Source organism: Rhipicephalus microplus, unplaced genomic scaffold (genome assembly GCF_043290135.1).
Source record: "Rhipicephalus microplus isolate Deutch F79 unplaced genomic scaffold, USDA_Rmic scaffold_17, whole genome shotgun sequence".
NCBI lineage: Eukaryota > Metazoa > Arthropoda > Arachnida > Ixodida > Ixodidae > Rhipicephalus > Rhipicephalus microplus.
Genome location: NW_027464590.1, coordinates 3,269,138 through 3,286,059, shown reverse-complemented (window position 1 = coordinate 3,286,059; position 16,922 = coordinate 3,269,138). Strand labels below are relative to the sequence as shown.

Here is a 16,922-nt window from a genome sequence, read left to right as displayed (position 1 = left end):
AGGGGTAAAGGAGATGTGGAGCAAGTTAAATTCAATTACTGCATTACATAAAGGTAATTTTAGTGTAGAAGAGATAACTGAAGGTGATCGAACATACAGGGGCAGAGCATTGGCTGAGAAATTCAATAATCACCTTACTTTAGTAGACAGTGTCAGTGACACTACCGCACTATATTACTTGTCCGCACAGACAGTAGCTTCGTCGGTTTATCTTTCCCCAACAAATGAACACGAGGGCATGGGCGTTTTCAAAAAAACAAAAGAAAAGTAAATTGGAAGGTATTGATGGGTTAAAATGGCCCAAGTCTATTCTGTCATAGATATATTAGTCATGCCCTTAACATACAATTATAACTTAACTTTAGGCACAGGTATTTTCCCAGAACGTATGAAACATGCAAAAGTTACAGTGCTGTTTAAGAGAGGAGACAAAAATGAATTGAAGAACTATAGGCCCATATCTGTTCTACCATAGTTTTCAAAGGCCATAGAAAAGTTAATATTTATAAGACTGTCGAACTTCTTTGCAAAACATTCGGTAATTACTCCAGCCCAGTACGGTTTAAGGTCAGGGCTGTCGACAGAGGTAGCATTGTTACGTCAAAAGTAATTTATATTAGGTAATATAGAGGACAGGAAAATTACGCTAGGCATATTTGTGAACTTCTCCAAAGCCTTCAACTGGTTAAATCACAATACCCTCTTGCAAAAATTGCCCTATTATGGCATTAAAGGAAATGCGCTAAACTTAATCAACAGTTATTTGAGCAATAGGTTACAGTGTGTAAGCATAAACACAGAACAATCATCTTTGCAAAAACTTGCTCAAGGTGCACCCCGAGGTAGTGTATTGGGGGTGTTACTTTTTATCACTTATGTCAACAACATTATAAACATAAATCACACAATCAAATTTGTCATATTTGTTAATGACACTTCTTTGTTTTTCACAGGTGTGGACGTAAATAAGCTAATTTCAGCAGCAAACACGACACTAGATGACTTGTATGCATGGGCGACTGCTAACTCCCTACAAATCAACTGTTCAAAAACCAAAGCCGTCCTATTTCGTTCGAAAAGAACAACGTACGAAGCTACTTCAAAACTACACTTGCATGATTCTGTGATTGATTTTTCTTCGTCCGCTAAAGGATTAGGAATTGTTTTCCATGAGCATATGTTATGGGATTCACAAACCGAAATGGTAAGAAACAAGTTAAGTAAAGTACTAGGCATGCTTAGGAGATGTCAGTACTTTTTAGCGACTACTCAGATGCTAATGATACACAGCTCGCTTTTTTCTTTCCAGTTACGCTGCAGTCTTTTGGTGTGCGGTACTGACACCTTGCACTGTAAGCAGAAATTACTCCCACTACAAATAAATGCATTACGTTCTATTGCAAAATGCCGAATATAATGCACATATCTTGTCTTTATTCAGCAATTTCAGAGTCGTAAGATTTCACAAAATGTATTAATATTGTTTATTAGCATCTTTAAAAACTGAAATTAACAAAGAAAGTAACAATCTTATCTCCATAGCATGCTTAGAGCACAGCACCTCGTCTCGACAAACTAGACAGAGTGATTATTGAAAGGTTCCTCGATGCCGAACCAACTATGGTCTACAAATGCTGAAACATTCACTCCCCCACATACCAAATAAATTCATTTTTTATTGGAGCAATTGTGCTTTTTTTGCGACAGGATATGTCGAATATTTTTTACCTTCATCATGCAAAAGAGATTTAGGCAGTTCAAAGATTTGTTTTTTATGTTCTGCTTATTTCTCTTTTTTTTTGGTATTTCCTCAAAAAGTGCGATACTATCAACATTTTTTAAAATTTTATGTATGCAATATTTGTTATTGGTGCCACTTTAAACTATGTATTTGTGTCCGTTAAGTTGTTTCGAGGACTTTATGATGTCACTTTTTCTGCCTTGTATTGATGGGATGTGGGGCTAGTCAATCTGCGTTTTTTATCGCAGCTTTTTTCCCGCATTCCACACCACACATTGTATAGTGTAACACTGTGGTGAAATAAACTTCAAACAATAAAAAAGAAAATATAGATGTAAAACGGAAATTTGAGTCTAGCTCAAACGCTCTAAATCGTCAACTATACCTGTACTGAAAGGTCGTTTTAGTTTAGGAGTGTGCCCCTTGAAAGATTTTCATTTCAACCAAGCACGTGCGTTCTTTGAGGCATGATAGGTCTTGCTCGTGTTGGCATACCGCCTTGAAGTTTTGAGCAGGGACTTGATCGGTGTTTGCTGCCTATTTTTTCTCCTTGTATATTGCAGTGGCCTAGTGTTTAGGAGCGGGGCTATTGCAGTGACCCAATGTTAAGAGGTGGGCCTATCTCTGCCACCCGTATATCAATGCTCCTGTTTCTGGCCGCTGTTAGAACTGTGAAGAACACCCTGCTTCTTATGGGAAGGCGGGATATCCAATAAGCACGGTGAGGCTCGAGAGGCAAAGCTCCTCCCCCTGAATTTCTCCTGCGTCCTCAATAACGTGACTTATTCTCTCCCTTATCTCTACCTTATTTAATGCAGAGAGAATGAGTGCCGCACAGTACAGATAAGGCCCCGGTTTTTTAACAGCGGCGTGTTGCAGAATCGCAGGCTTCCACTTTCAGTTTAGGCCTGCAACGCCTGAAAGGCCTGCAAGTGGCACGTATTAAAGTTGTGTAGGTCGGTCGACCCGTGCGGGGTTTCATGTGCAGCGATGTTTGGGTCTAACTGACCGACTCATCAGACACGGAAATTTTGTTAAAGGCACCCCAGCACTTAGTTTTTAAATATAAAGCATTAGACACGAGTTGGCAAAAAATAACAAAAGGGACAATCGCAATCACGCGCGACGCAAAGAACATCTTCAAAACTATGTTTCTAAGAACTCATATAACAGGTAATGTACACAAAAGGCGGAATGTTACTAAAAGAGCGACATGACAGAAAAAAAGAGAGACAAATAAAATATAAAACTGTTGTCACGCTTCTCAACTGGAATGTGCGATGCAGCGCACAAAATTACAAATATATGAAGCTGGCTATATTAACATCATGGTAAAAAATCGCATTAAAAAGTTTTAAACGGACCAGGCCAGGTGGTTGTGCACGTAGGGGAATTGACTGGCTGCCGCTGAAAGTCTCGCCAGCTCAGTTGACGAAAGCAGTGCCCGGTGTCTAAACCGTCTCAATACGCTGCGCGTGAACTCCATGCTCGCCGACTATGCGAGACTTGCGACACCTACGACCGTGCGTCTTGCCGGTTGAACTTCAACTGCCGAAGCAGCCAAATTTCCTTCGGGGCGTACTGGCATCCCTCTCGAGGTGATTCCCCTCGAACACATACGTGCCCCCTTCGCTGCACGTGCAAAGAAGACGTGATGGCGCCATTGCAGAGTCGTCAGTTGCGGATATCTTTTACCAATTTACCAAGACAGAACGCCACTTCGACGAAGCGGCGCCCGGTCAAAAATGATTGACGTTTGTGACAAAGCCTGCACTTGAACAATATTACTGCATATTATTCCCGAAAATCCCAAACGCGCAGCGTTGGAGAGTTTTCAGTGTTTTTATTATTTGTTTATTTGATTTGCATACACAGATACACAAGGACACAGAGGAAAAAGCGAGAAAGCAAGCTGGCAACTGTCACCTGGAGAGGTCTAACGCCTGCTCACTCTTCCGGGAGAAGCGAAGAAACAGAGGACACGAAGATAAGAGAGGAGAAAAAGAAGGAAGGGAAGTAATAAAAAAATGACGGAAATTTTGGCGTGTATAAATAAAATAAAAATATAAAAATAAGAAACCGTCTCTAAACAGATTGCGCTTTACGTAAAAATTAAAAAAAATCTTTGAATAATATGTCGCCTCGTTTAGCACGCACGCATGCCATCCTAGGCTTCGAACATAGCAAGAACTCTACAGTCTCTCACGAAGCTCACCTACTTCCAAACGTAAATCGATTGACGTTTCTGAAACAAAGCTTCTTGAACTAAATGCACGAACATGTGTTTAATGAGTGGGTATTCACGTACATATAAAAATACATACAAAGTTGTCGCAACTCCCTTAATGAAATTAACTGAGATGTAGCAATAGTCATGGAAGTCTTCATAATCAATAAAATTAAATACGCAAAAAATAGTTTCTGGAAAACGTATTTGCCTTAGGTCATGTTTATGTTATGACAGATTCTTTTTACCTTCACGCACGTTCGACACAACCGCTCTTTTCAACCGGTTTTTGACAAACCAGGAATGACCACACACTGGACCATTGCTGCAGCTAGGGCTTTTTCCAGCCAGTTTGCCCTGTGGTTGCATACCGCGTTTTATGAAAATGGGTCTTCAGACCACGTTACGACAGTCTGCCGTAAAACGCTCCGTCCCCATCCAGCACGCGGCTCGAACAGAACAGGGTGGCAAACAATGATGACGCGGCAAGTTGCCTTTCAGCTGTGCTCAAACAACCTCCCCTCTCTACCAGTTGGCGCACTTCGAACACGGCGAAGCGTTTCGCAAGCAAACGGCCCAAAACAACAACTAAAAAAATTCGTCGTGTTTTACCTGGCCGTTTGGGCCCCTCCTGTTTTCTTAGGTAACTGTGCACCCTTTAGGAAGAGTTTGTCTTTGTAGTCTTTTTGTGCATTTTGGCGTGCTTTCTTTGGCAATGTCTGCTAGCATTAGTTGCTGAGCTGATGTCAGATCAATGAGCTCAATTGCTACAGTGCCTGCAGACTCGGTATGACTTGTAGTGCAATTGATGACACCGCGAGTGGCGGAGAGCTTGTCCAACTTTGGAACGATGCCAAATTCTTCAGACATGCGCCACTCATACCTGAATTAACCGATTGCCTTGTCTGGTTCGAAATGTGCTTTAGCGCACGGATCCAATACACTTTCCCTGGACGAGTTCTTCCTCGCTGGGCTTGTAGCACTGTGATTGTCCCAAGCCATTTAGAGTAGGACTTTCTGTAGCAACAAGACTCTGCTGGCACTTACCTCGTCGCCATGACTGGGGCCTTCAGTGGCCTCTGTGGCCACAATGGGACTTTCAGCATCGAACACATTAGGTTCACTTATGAACCTGCTGTTGGCCTCATCAGTGGCCTCATCAGTGTCGGCCTTATCATTTCGGCTGGCTCTCAACGGTTTGTGAACTACGGGCTCATTGCATCTTTCATCCATATAATCAAGTGCCTCAAAATTTTCCCGCCGTTTTGTGAATCCCTGGTCCATTTAGTCAACGTACTCAGGGTATTTTTAAGCCAGCTGGTTCGGGCTAGGGATGTTCGGCCTACTAGGAATTCTTGAGCCTGAGCAGCGGTTTTACTGCGTAGTAAGCTGTCCTAATTTTAGACGATCTTTCTCTTCCTTTCTTCTTTATCGAGACCATTCTCTTTCCCCCTTCATCTCGCGTTGAACATGCTTCGTGTGCCACTTTTGCTTAGCATGACACTCTTTTTTTCCGTATATTTCATTCTTTTTTGACAAAATGAAACAATTGCTTGCTTACAAAAGCATGGGTTTTGCCATATTGAATAAGCTTGTCTACGTCCGTGCTCCTCATGTCTACAAACAGCTACCAAACATACAACAATAGCGAGGATGGCTACACACTGTAATCTCAGAGCTACGCTAGTCTCCCAGACATCATCACGTGGTCTACGATTCCTCTCACACACGCCAAAATATGTAACACGCTTCGAGTGAGGCCCCGTCAATCTAACACTGACGTGTGGCAGACTTGCAGGCTTGTACATTACGTTAAGGTCTGCCACGCGTGAAAACGCTTCAAGTGGAACGTTTCAAATTTATTTGCACGTTGATATAACCATGCGGGGCTGCACGTGAAGTGATGTATGAGTCGGGTGCACTCAATGAGCAGACATGGACATTTTCTTTAAAGAAAACAAGCATTTAAATAAAACAAGGGCAACTGGCCGTAATTCATCGTCCATTACTCGTAACCATCTTGAAAATTTGCAGGAATACTTGCGACCACGCTACTTACGACACAATCACGTATGTCACGGTGAAGGCTTTAGATATTCTTACATGCCTCATGAAACGCGAAATATTATTGTCGGCGTCCCGCGTCGGCGGCGTATAAGGGTCGAGCAACACAAATTATACTGCTTTCGGTGTGCGCTCGTTTTTACTCTCTGATAAGCACATCATGAAGTTGAAGTCGACGCGCCTTAATAAAATAGCACAAAGTATGGCTGATGGCACTGGCCCTACAATCCCGACATGGATGTGGTACGGGTAAACCCAAGGGTGAACCTTCAGGACCTAATGAAATACTTTCCACCATACCATGCAGTTTATACTGTTAGAGGCTGAAATGAAGCCATCTGCATGACGCTAACAGTAAAACTGGCCAGGGTAGCGTGTAAATTAACGTTCTTAATCGAGCGCGTGTAAGTGTTGTGATTAATTAGCTGAAAGTTTTGTGACGAAGGTTTTCGTACACTTTTTATTTATTTATTTATTTATTTATTCATATACCCTAAGGGCCCATTTGGGCATTACATAGGGGGGGGGTAGTTACAATAAAGCAACATAATACAACAATACAGCAGGGTTATGTTCACAAAAGAAATATTTACACAGAACACGCAAAAATAAAAAGGTAAATGCAGAAAGCAAAATCTCGGATCAAAGAATACAACACTCAATAATACAACACTCAATAAAGCATAAAACGAAGTTTGCGATAACTGATGTATTATTGGCACTAGAATAAACAAAAGAAAGCCACAAAATATCACAGTTCTACATTCCACAACTCCTTTAATTTGCTAACAAATATGTCGTGATCACGCACAGTTACAACATCTCTTGGTAGTTTATTCCAGTGATAAATTGCAAGAAACAATGGTGAGTCACGAAGGAAGTTAGTACGGGCTAACATGGGTTGCACTTTGTAAGCATGATCCACACGTGGAAAAATGCGATGAGCTGGTTTAATGTGTGAATGTAGGAAAGATGACTCACTGAAATAAAGCCTGTGGAAATGAGACAGTAGTGCGATAAGCCTACGTTTTTCTAGAGTAGGTAATTTCAATGAAGTTTTAATTGCTGTTATGCTGTATAGCCGAGAGTATTTTCCTGTGATAAAGCGGGCTGCTTTGTTTTGAATGGCCTCAAGTTTATGAATAAGGTATTGCTGGTTAGGATTCCAAATTAGGGCGGCGTATTCCATTTTTGAGCGAACTAAAGTTGTGTAAGCAAGAAGTTTGGTGGACTGGTTGGCAGAGTGCAAATTTCGTTTAATGAATCCTAGAGCTCTTAAAGCCTTACTGGCTATTGCCTCAACATGAGCATTCCATGAGAGGTTGTGTGTAAGATGAACGCCTAAGTATTTTATTGTGGTCACACTTTCGACTAGCCTATTGTTTATCATATAAGAATGCAGCTCAGGTTTCGTAGTTCTTGTAAATTGAATGTACTTCGTTTTTGAAACATTAATTTCCATTTGCCATTGGTAGCACCAGCGGGTAATTTTGTCAATATCAGACTGCAGCGCACTCACATCAATATGGTTAGTAATTTGTCTGTAAATTACACAATCGTCTGCAAAAAGTCTGATTGAGGACGACAATTGGTTACTTATATCATTAACGTAAATTAGGAATAGGATGGGCCCCAGCACGGTACCCTGCGGAACACCTGATTTAACCTTTACTAATGGAGACAAGGTATTATTAACAAAAACAGACTGATAGCGATCAGACAAGAAGTTAGCAATCCATTTACAGATTTTAGGGTTGATGTTGAGGGCGCTCAGTTTCATATTTAGACGGTTATGGGGGACCTTGTCGAAGGCTTTGGCGAAATCTATAAATAGAGCATCAATGTCTGTTTTATTATGTATCGCTTCGTGAATATCGGTTATTAGTTCAAATAGTTGAGTTTCGCATGAAAGGCCGTGCCGGAAACCATGCTGACTTGGTAAGAAGAACTTGTTTTTAGTGAGATATGTCATAACTGCAGATGATATAATGTGCTCTAAAAGCTTACATGGTATGCTTGTTAGTGAAATTGGTCTATAGTTACAAAGCATAGAGGAGTTACCTGATTTAAAGATAGGGGTGATGTGGGCAATTTTCCAGGCGTCTGGTACGCTACCACTATCAATAGATTGCTGAAAAAGAGCAGCTAGAATGTGAGAAATTACAGGCTTTGTTATTTTTAGTATTTTAGTGCAGATGCCGTCCGGGCCAGGTGCTGAACTGTTTGGGAGCCTTTCAATAGCTCGTTCAATACCTTGATGTGAAATATTTAAATCGTCCATGACCGAATCTAGAGTCGTGAAATTAAGTTCAGATGGAACGGGATTTTCTTCTGTAAATACTGAACCAAAAAAATCATTTAGTTCCGTTGCAACACATGATGGCGAAAGAAGTACACCATCTTTGGAAATAGACACTTGTGATGACGAAGATGGTTTGGGGTTGATTACCTTCCAAAACTTTTTTGTATTTTCCCTTAAGAGCGTGTTTATATCATTGTTAAAGAATTTGTCTTTGGCTGCTTCGATTACTGTTTTACATTGTTTGGATTGTTCACGGTAACGTTCCCAATCACTATCGGACCCAGACTGCTTTGCTTTCGAGTAAAGTCTTTTTTTTTTATTTATGCAGCGTTTGACATGCAAGTTGAACCAAGCGCTCTGAGTTGACGCTATCACTTCAATTTTAGGGATATATTTTTCCTTTAGTTCGGTGAGCTGAGACTGTACGAGATGCCAGTTTTCATTAGTTGTGCGCAGTGACAAGGTGCGCAAAAATTCTAAAGAAAAAGACGACAGCTGATTTATAATCATATCAACATTAGCCCGCGTGTAGTTGTAGATTGTTTTCCTTGGATTTTCTGGCTTTTCGTTCTCCAAGGTATATTCACAATGAAGCACATTGTGATCACTGATATTATCTAAAACATTCACAAGTACATGATCGGGCTTGGTAGTCAATACAAGGTCTAGAATAGCATCACCGCGAGTCGGCAGGGCTACCATCTGTGTCAAATTGAACAAAGCAAGTACCTCAAGAAATTCCTGACGGTCAGACCTTCCTGCACCGCCTTCGGGTGTACACGTCCGCCAGTTTATGCCTGGGTGATTAAAATCACCTGCCAAAAATATAGGGGACCGGGGATAATTGCATTGTATGAGGCTGAGCGAATCATTCAGTTTTTCATTAAAGTCGGCTGGCGAGTTTGGCGGACGGTAACATACTCCGACAGCACAAGTTACAAATGACGATAACTGTAGTGCAACCCATAAAACTTCAATGTTAACTTCTGTTTCAATTATGTGAGCATGGAAGTTTTTTTTTACAGCAACTAACACACCACCTCCCCGAGAGGCCGTTCTATCTTTTCTAAAGACTAAGAAGTTATTCGACAGTGATAGCTCAAAGTTAGCCACATCCGGGGACAGCCATGTCTCTGTACCAAGCACGATGTCGGCAGAGCAGCCCTCGATAAAAGAACACAGGTGGTCCTGTTTATGAAAAACGCTTCTGAAGTTCGACACAATCAAAGATAAGGTTCTACTTCTACAACGCTGTTTGCGTCACGTAGTTGACGCAGGAGCGTCCCGCCTCGAAAGTGGGACTACCGTGTTGTTGAAGTTATCATAGGTATACAGTTTGTTTCCCAATAACAGTTTATCGAACCGCAATCTGTATTTTTCGTTAGGTTTACGTTCAGCACGTGCAAAGTCCCGAAGTCTTTTTCTAATAAGTTGAATTCGTGGTGAGAAATCTTCTTCTATCCAAACGGACGGAGATGTAAGATTTCTAAGTTTTGATGCATTTTGCAAGATGCTGCTCTTGTCCTTGAAATTCAAGAATTTCACAATGATTGGGCGATTCTTACCGGGTGTTTGTTGACCTATTCTATGTGCACGTTCAATTTCACCGATGTTAAGACCAAGGTTACGCAAAACGAACTCGCTTATAAGTTTTTCCGTTTGGTCCCATTTTTCGCCTCCTTGTTCTGGCACTCCTTTGAATATCAGGTTATTTCGTCTCAGCCGGTTACTTAAATCGTCAACTACAATACTAGCTTGTTCAAACTGTTTTGTGCCAGTATTTTGAAGATGAGTTTTAACTTCTTCAAGGACTGGGCCAAGTGCCGGTGCGGCGGAGCTCTTGAGGTCAGTTTTTACATCATCTAGTGCTGAGGTTAGAACAGCAACGCCTTCCCGAAGGGTGTCTATATCTTTGGGTATTCTTTCTAGACTGGCCATTCGTCTTTTTACATCTGTGATGCCTGATTGCATATCCTTCAGCCTACCTATGACATCCTTTTGAAATTTCTCGTTTGAAGACACCAACTCCTTCACGAACGTTAGTAGCTGATCTACCTTATCCGGCCCTGGATTAGTCTCAACATCTCCAGCGCGAACAATGAGATGTGATAGGCAGAACAGGACAACAAGGAGCCTACTACCCACACCCAAAGAACCGCAGATTTTTCTCGGCCGGAGCCAAACAGGTGAATTTGTTCGAACATGTCTTCTTAATCCTACAAAACAACCGATTCGAACACGGTATGTGCACAAATCAATACCCATGTCTATTTACAGAGTAATCACTTGGTGGGACTTGCGACCAAAAGCATAAGATTAAGTCGGTTACAAGACTAAAACTCACCTAAAAGAAGCGAGCAGACTTCGTTAGCATCAGTTGCCTGGCCGCAAATCCCACTTGCTGGTGGTTAACGCGGCTTCTTATAGGCAAGAGGCTTGAGGGCGCTCCAGTAGGCGATAGGAGCACCGCTGCGATGGCGACGATGAGCGGTGTCGACCGTCTGCGCAGGAGAAGCGGTCGGGACCTTGCCACGAGCCGGGAGCAGCACGTGTGGACTGGTCACTTTGCAATCACCTGGTAACGTCAGTATCAGCAGAACGCTGATCTTTCCTCAAAGATTCCGGTGCCTAAAAGAAGCGAGCAGACTTCGTTAGCATCAGTTGCCTGGCCGCAAATCCCACTTGCTGGTGGTTAACGCGGCTTCTTATAGGCAAGAGGCTTGAGGGCGCTCCAGTAGGCGATAGGAGCACCGCTGCGATGGCGACGATGAGCGGTGTCGACCGTCTGCGCAGGAGAAGCGGTCGGGACCTTGCCACGAGCCGGGAGCAGCACGTGTGGACTGGTCACTTTGCAATCACCTGGTAACGTCAGTATCAGCAGAACGCTGATCTTTCCTCAAAGATTCCGGTGCCTAAAAGAAGCGAGCAGACTTCGTTAGCATCAGTTGCCTGGCCGCAAATCCCCTTTTCTGAGGAAACAGGAAGCGACAGCGATATTTCCGCGCGCACGCACAAACATGCAAGCGTAAATGCATTCACATAAATGGTCAAACGTACGCAGACTATGGATTCCCTAATAAATAACGTGCCTTTGCTCTTGGGCTGGTCTCCTTATAGCAAACACGAAGTAATTTTGCACGTATAATGCCGCTCTTTCTTTTCTCAACCAAGGATGCTGGCGATGACACCGCCGACGCTGACATCAGAAATTCAGCGAAACAAGCTCTTGATTGCTGCCACGTCAAAATGCGATCGCTCTTCGGGCCAACGCTTGCTGCTGTCGGAGTATTTTCATGACAAAAACACTGTCAGCAAATAAGCTGCATATAAAACTAGGAAAAAAGTTTTGTTACAGCTGAGTCACAGTGTAATTATTTATTTACATCATTGTATATGTGTATAATCAGTGTAATAAACAAGCGAGGCTCCACAGCGATAACATTCTACACGTGAATTAGAGTCACTCCCCTGAGAGTGCCTTGGCCCACCGCCCACGGGAACCATCTGTTCACATGGATGGTTATAACAACTACTTAACTAATTAACAACTCGTTATAGAAACATCTGCAACCCTTTAACATATGTCTTTGCGTGCAACATTTGTACATATATTTAGCGTAAATTTATGACGTGTCGCTCGATGAAAAACTTCCAGCAGGGCACTCACAATCCCTCCGCAGGTTTCGCAATAAGTTCGATTCTCAGGTACGTGGAACCTTCCGACTGTTCTTTTACTAAATATCGAACTCTAAACATATTGTGCGTGTTTGCTGGAACGCATTGCCACCAAAGAATTCAGGTGCCACGCTGCACGCGCACGCCACTCTGGCACGAGGAAGGGCCTGCGAGGCGATCTGGACGCCAGCGGCTCGTTGGTGCACGACCACGCTGCTCGCGCAACACACAAACAGCGTCTGAGGTAAAGAGCCAACGTTCTCACGGTAACGCCAACGGCTAACCCCCGTCAAGAGGCCCCGAGTACGATGCATGTGGACAACACGGAGGGTAACTCAAGAACGGCATCACACTGGACGTTTCATGAAATTGTGAAAAAATGACGGGTAAATTCCGCATTGAGTGACTACAAGCTGACTGTAAAGTCAGGTCAGCCAAAGAAGGCATGCCACCCGAAGAAAGAGCTACATAGCCTCTGAAGCCAGATGCCAAGTCTCAACTGCAGCGTCAATTCAGTACTTGGATGCAGCCATTCTCTACTGGTTTCAAATATCTATTCCGCCCGCAACCAGGACAAGATATTTCGCGACGATCAATCACCGAGGTTACACATGCCATCGAAAGTTTTGGTAGCTTGGCCAAGCAGGATTTCCGTGACAATATGCTAGTACAGGATCAGAAAGTAGAGAATGTGATCATCCCAAGCACTGCAATTTATTTTATTTATTTATTTATTTATTTACAGATACTGCAATCACCTTTGGTGATTTTAGCAGGGTGGTACATGAAGTTAGTCATGAACAAATGGCAAGTACAATGTCATATAATATATACAGGTTATACAATGTCTATAGGGCAAATACAAACTTCAACTGGCAATATCATACAATAAAAAATAGAAGACTACAATTATACAAGCATGTACAGTGGTATGTAATACGATTCAACAATTCAACTGGTTAGTGCACTTTCTAATTTCGAGGAAAACAATGCCAATGAGGGTGCTGAAACAATTGCATTAGTTAGTTTGTTCCACTCGACTATGGTGCGAGGAAAAAATGAATACTTAAAGCAATTATTGTGTGTGGGAAAGGGGGTTATGGTGAGGTCATGTCTCTGCCTGGTAGAGTAGCCAGAAGAAAAAGAAAAAATATCGGCTATGTCTACTTGATATTGGCCGGTAATTAGTTGGTACAGAAACTTAAGCCTTAAGTTACGGTATCTTAATGACAAAGGTGAAAGTTGAGCTCTGCTTAATAGGTCAGTAACGGAAGTCCTCGAAAAATTATTGTAGACAAAACGAACTGCTCTTTTTTGCACTTTTTCTAATTTGTTAATGTTAGTCTTAGTAAAAGGATCCCATATAATAGCGGCGTAATCTAATATTGGTAAAACAATTGATTTGTACGCTAAAAGGCGGACAGAAGGAGTGGATAGTTTGAGAGCACGACATAGAAAAAACAATTGTCGAAGGACCTTCCAAATTGCAAGATGTACACGTGAGAAGTAATGTACGAAGTAAATCCACAAATTCGAATTCGACACCTGGGTTGCCTGGGAGAATAAACCAAATGTCATTGCTTCAGCAAAGGCAACCATAGTAAGGCGAAAGAGCGAGGCCGGCTGACGGCATCTCCTCATTGGCGTTTTAGGGCTGGTTCACGCTAGCGGCAAGCATTCCTCGCCGCTGGACGCTTGACATTCTCAGGAAGCCGTGCATGGTCGTTTCCTTCGCGCACGTCTGCCGTTCTTTGCCACTTGAACAATGCATTCGAAACCCATTTTCGCACTATTCGCCTTTCGCTGCTGAGTTACGTAGCCAATCAGCGATGGAATAGCGACACGGCTCCGCCGCGTCCTTTGCTTTCGCATCTGCGCATCGTCTACGTCTGGCCCGGGACACTTCTAATTGAATGCTTCTTACTCCACGGTTTTCACGCTATGACGTACATGTGGCTTGCAGACTACGTTGCAGCAGAGAATAGAGCATTTTAGCAATTTAACTAAAATAAAGCGCACAACCATGCAAAATAAAATCTCTGAAAGCAGGGTTTTGGGCAAGTGGCGCCTGCTATAGAGCATTATCAACAGCTAACAAACGTGTAATATATGCTTTCCGAGATTCGGCAAGGCTTGCTTCAAATTCGGTGCCAAATTGATTCGAGTACAGCGTTGTCGAAGCTAAAAAACATGATTGTAAAGCAAATGGAAGCACCAGTTCAGAGCTTACGAGCTACAGAATGCATGGTGGCCCCTTTAGAGATTCGAGGTGGTCGACCACTGCATTAGGAAGGGCAGCCATTTCTGTCGGATGCTTAAATGCCTCGCCGGTGAAACTTGCCATGCCCTTTGAAAAGCTTTTTCGTGAATGACGGCGGCTGGAGGTGTACGGCACTGTGCCGTTACGACAGGCTTGCCGCTAGCGTAAACCAGCCCTTACGCAACGCACGGCAAGCTCCCTCCACGCGCAGCTCAAATTCCAGCCCGATGACGCAATTGATTCCATCCAGCCTGGGGAGTCTTGCTTAATGCGTGTGCGACACCACTCGCTCACGGGTGCAATGCAGCCCGAGAAGAGCGATGGTTTTTGATTGTAAGCTGCTGATGCCAGGAGTACTCGGCGGTTCCTGACGCAAGATCAGAAGCGTTCTGAATTGGAGGCTATTGGCGTGAGGATGAGCCTATAAAAGAACCAAGCACCGTGACTTTAGCAGCAAACCAGTGCATCAGAGAGCAGACGATTGTATCCGAGCATTCGAGAACATCTCGGCTTTTCGAGCTTCTAAGCTGTCGGCGCGGTTGCCGAATAAGTAATGTTTCTATTTATTCTGTACGTTAATGTTGCCTTAACTCCCCGCCGTCTTCTCCGCTCCATCATTCAACTGTGCGCAGAAGCAGCAGCGAGCTGAGAAACACGCCCAACCTAACGGTGGTCACCTTGGCGGACCATCGATTCAGCACACAACTCAAGAGTGGCGGTAGCGGTGCGCTTTTTAACAGTGAATGGCAGCTGCAGGATCGGCCGGCGTGAGCTACACCGATGCAGTGAGTGCCTGATGTTTTCACCTCAATTCACCAGACTGCTCTAGCACAGGTTATAGTAGTTTAGAGAAAAGGGTGTGTGAAGCATTGAAGGGAGCTTTGACTGCTCCAAGCCAAGTCGGAGTGCTTTGAAAATAAGGTTAATACGGAGGGTGTAAACACGGTGGTGTTGACAAATGTTTGCGCGTCTTGCTAGTAGACCTATAGTGGCTATGGCGATTATATTCTTAACAAGGACAAACACGAAGAAGATAGTGTGAACGATGGTAACCTTGAAGTGCAGAAACTGATGAAAATTTGGGATGAACTTGGCCTTACTTTGCGCCGTGCAAAACGTAAGCAAGCAATCTCCGAGATCACGATTTGATAAATATGTGAAGTTTAACGTCCTAAAACCACTATATGACTATGAAAGACACCGTACTGGAGTGCTCCGGAAATTTCGCCCACCAGGGGTTCCTTAACGTGCACCCAAATCTGAGCACACAGGCCTACAACATTTCTGTTTCAATTCGAAATGCAGTCGCCGCAGCCGGAATTTGATCCCGCGACCTGCGGGTCAGCAGCCGCGTACTTTAGCCACTAGACCACCGCGCCAGGGCTGAGCTCATGAAGCATGAAGGAGTGATGACTGATGTAGTCTATGAGGCCTGGATAGATACGAAAGCACACCTTGATGGGGCCGAAAGGCAACAACTTTTTTGGAGGAGGCTGAAAAGCGGGACCTTCGCGATGATCCAGAAAGGCAAGAACGCCAGGGGAACCCCGAGAGATAGGGGCGCCTCGAGGATAAAAATAGAATTGTAGTCCTAAAGTGTTCATTGGCATCTAGCGTAGCTTCTGCGACGGTTCAGGTCAGCGGTCATAAGATTAGGGACCAATTGCCTCCGTTCATAGTAGACAAGTAGATAGCGAAGTACGTCAAGTTTGAACACGTCTGTGAGAAAAATGCCTTGGAGCGGACGCTTTGGGCACAGAACCTATTAGTTCTACTTACCCGTGAAGCATCTGACGTGATAACATGCTTGTTGAGAGAAGTCTTTGAGAGCTATTACGAGGTTAAGTGCTTTTGAGGCGTTATTAGTTGTCACCCGAGTCTTTCCGGAAAAGATTCCGGTATGCGAAAAATGGAAATGAGCAACGCGTCGACTTTGCGTTTTGTCGTAAAGCTAATTTTTTGAATGACTCAAGGGCAAAGATGTTTATGACAATCGCGTGAGGTGGTGGAATTTATTACGTTGAGACAATTCTACCGCTGCATCGAGGATGACGTCAAGCTTTAGCTGCAGGACAAGCTGGCAAAATACAGCTAACAAGGCATCAAAGCTAGCTAAAGAGTACTATACTCGCCTGAGTTTGCATAGCAGGGCAGTGCACGTTGAAAAAGGGTGAAAGAAGACAGGCCTTTTAGAAGAAACCTGATGAAAGGAAGCCCACTCCGCCCCGCGATTTCATAAAGAACCTATCTCTCACGAAGGACACTGTAGGGGAAGAGCAAACGGAAGTGCAGAAGTCGAGTGAGGTTCCTAAACAGTGCACTATACCACTCGTGTGTTTGAGTCACTGAAGCTGCTAATCTGCTACAACTGCAAAAAGGAAGGGCACAAGGCAGTAAATTGAAACAAACATTTGCTTTCGCAGCAATTCAAGAATGGGAAAATAACATTAAGTTGTTAGAGCCGTATAATCAGGAAATTATTGTCAATGGGAAAAGGTATCGAGCACTTTGAGACTCAGCGGTAACCATGGACGACCATCCTTTGTTTCATCCATCCTTCTGCAATCCAATAGGACAATGGTAGTGTCTTGAAGAACTGCCTTACCTTTACATTTGTAAATAACGAAGAAATAAAAGTAGTGCACAACTCGTT

At 43.4% G+C, this 16,922-nt stretch overlaps 1 long non-coding RNA gene across 1 annotated transcript in view; it reads left to right on the top strand.

The window, feature by feature from the left end:
- Positions 1 to 3,820, top strand: part of LOC142785014 (uncharacterized) — an 85,356-nt gene extending 81,536 nt beyond the window's left edge. Inside the window, exon 3 of the long non-coding RNA XR_012888819.1 lies at positions 3,617 to 3,820. This is a non-coding gene — a long non-coding RNA (uncharacterized LOC142785014). The remainder of the gene's footprint in view (positions 1 to 3,616) is intronic.
- Positions 3,821 to 16,922: the final 13,102 nt, after the last annotated feature.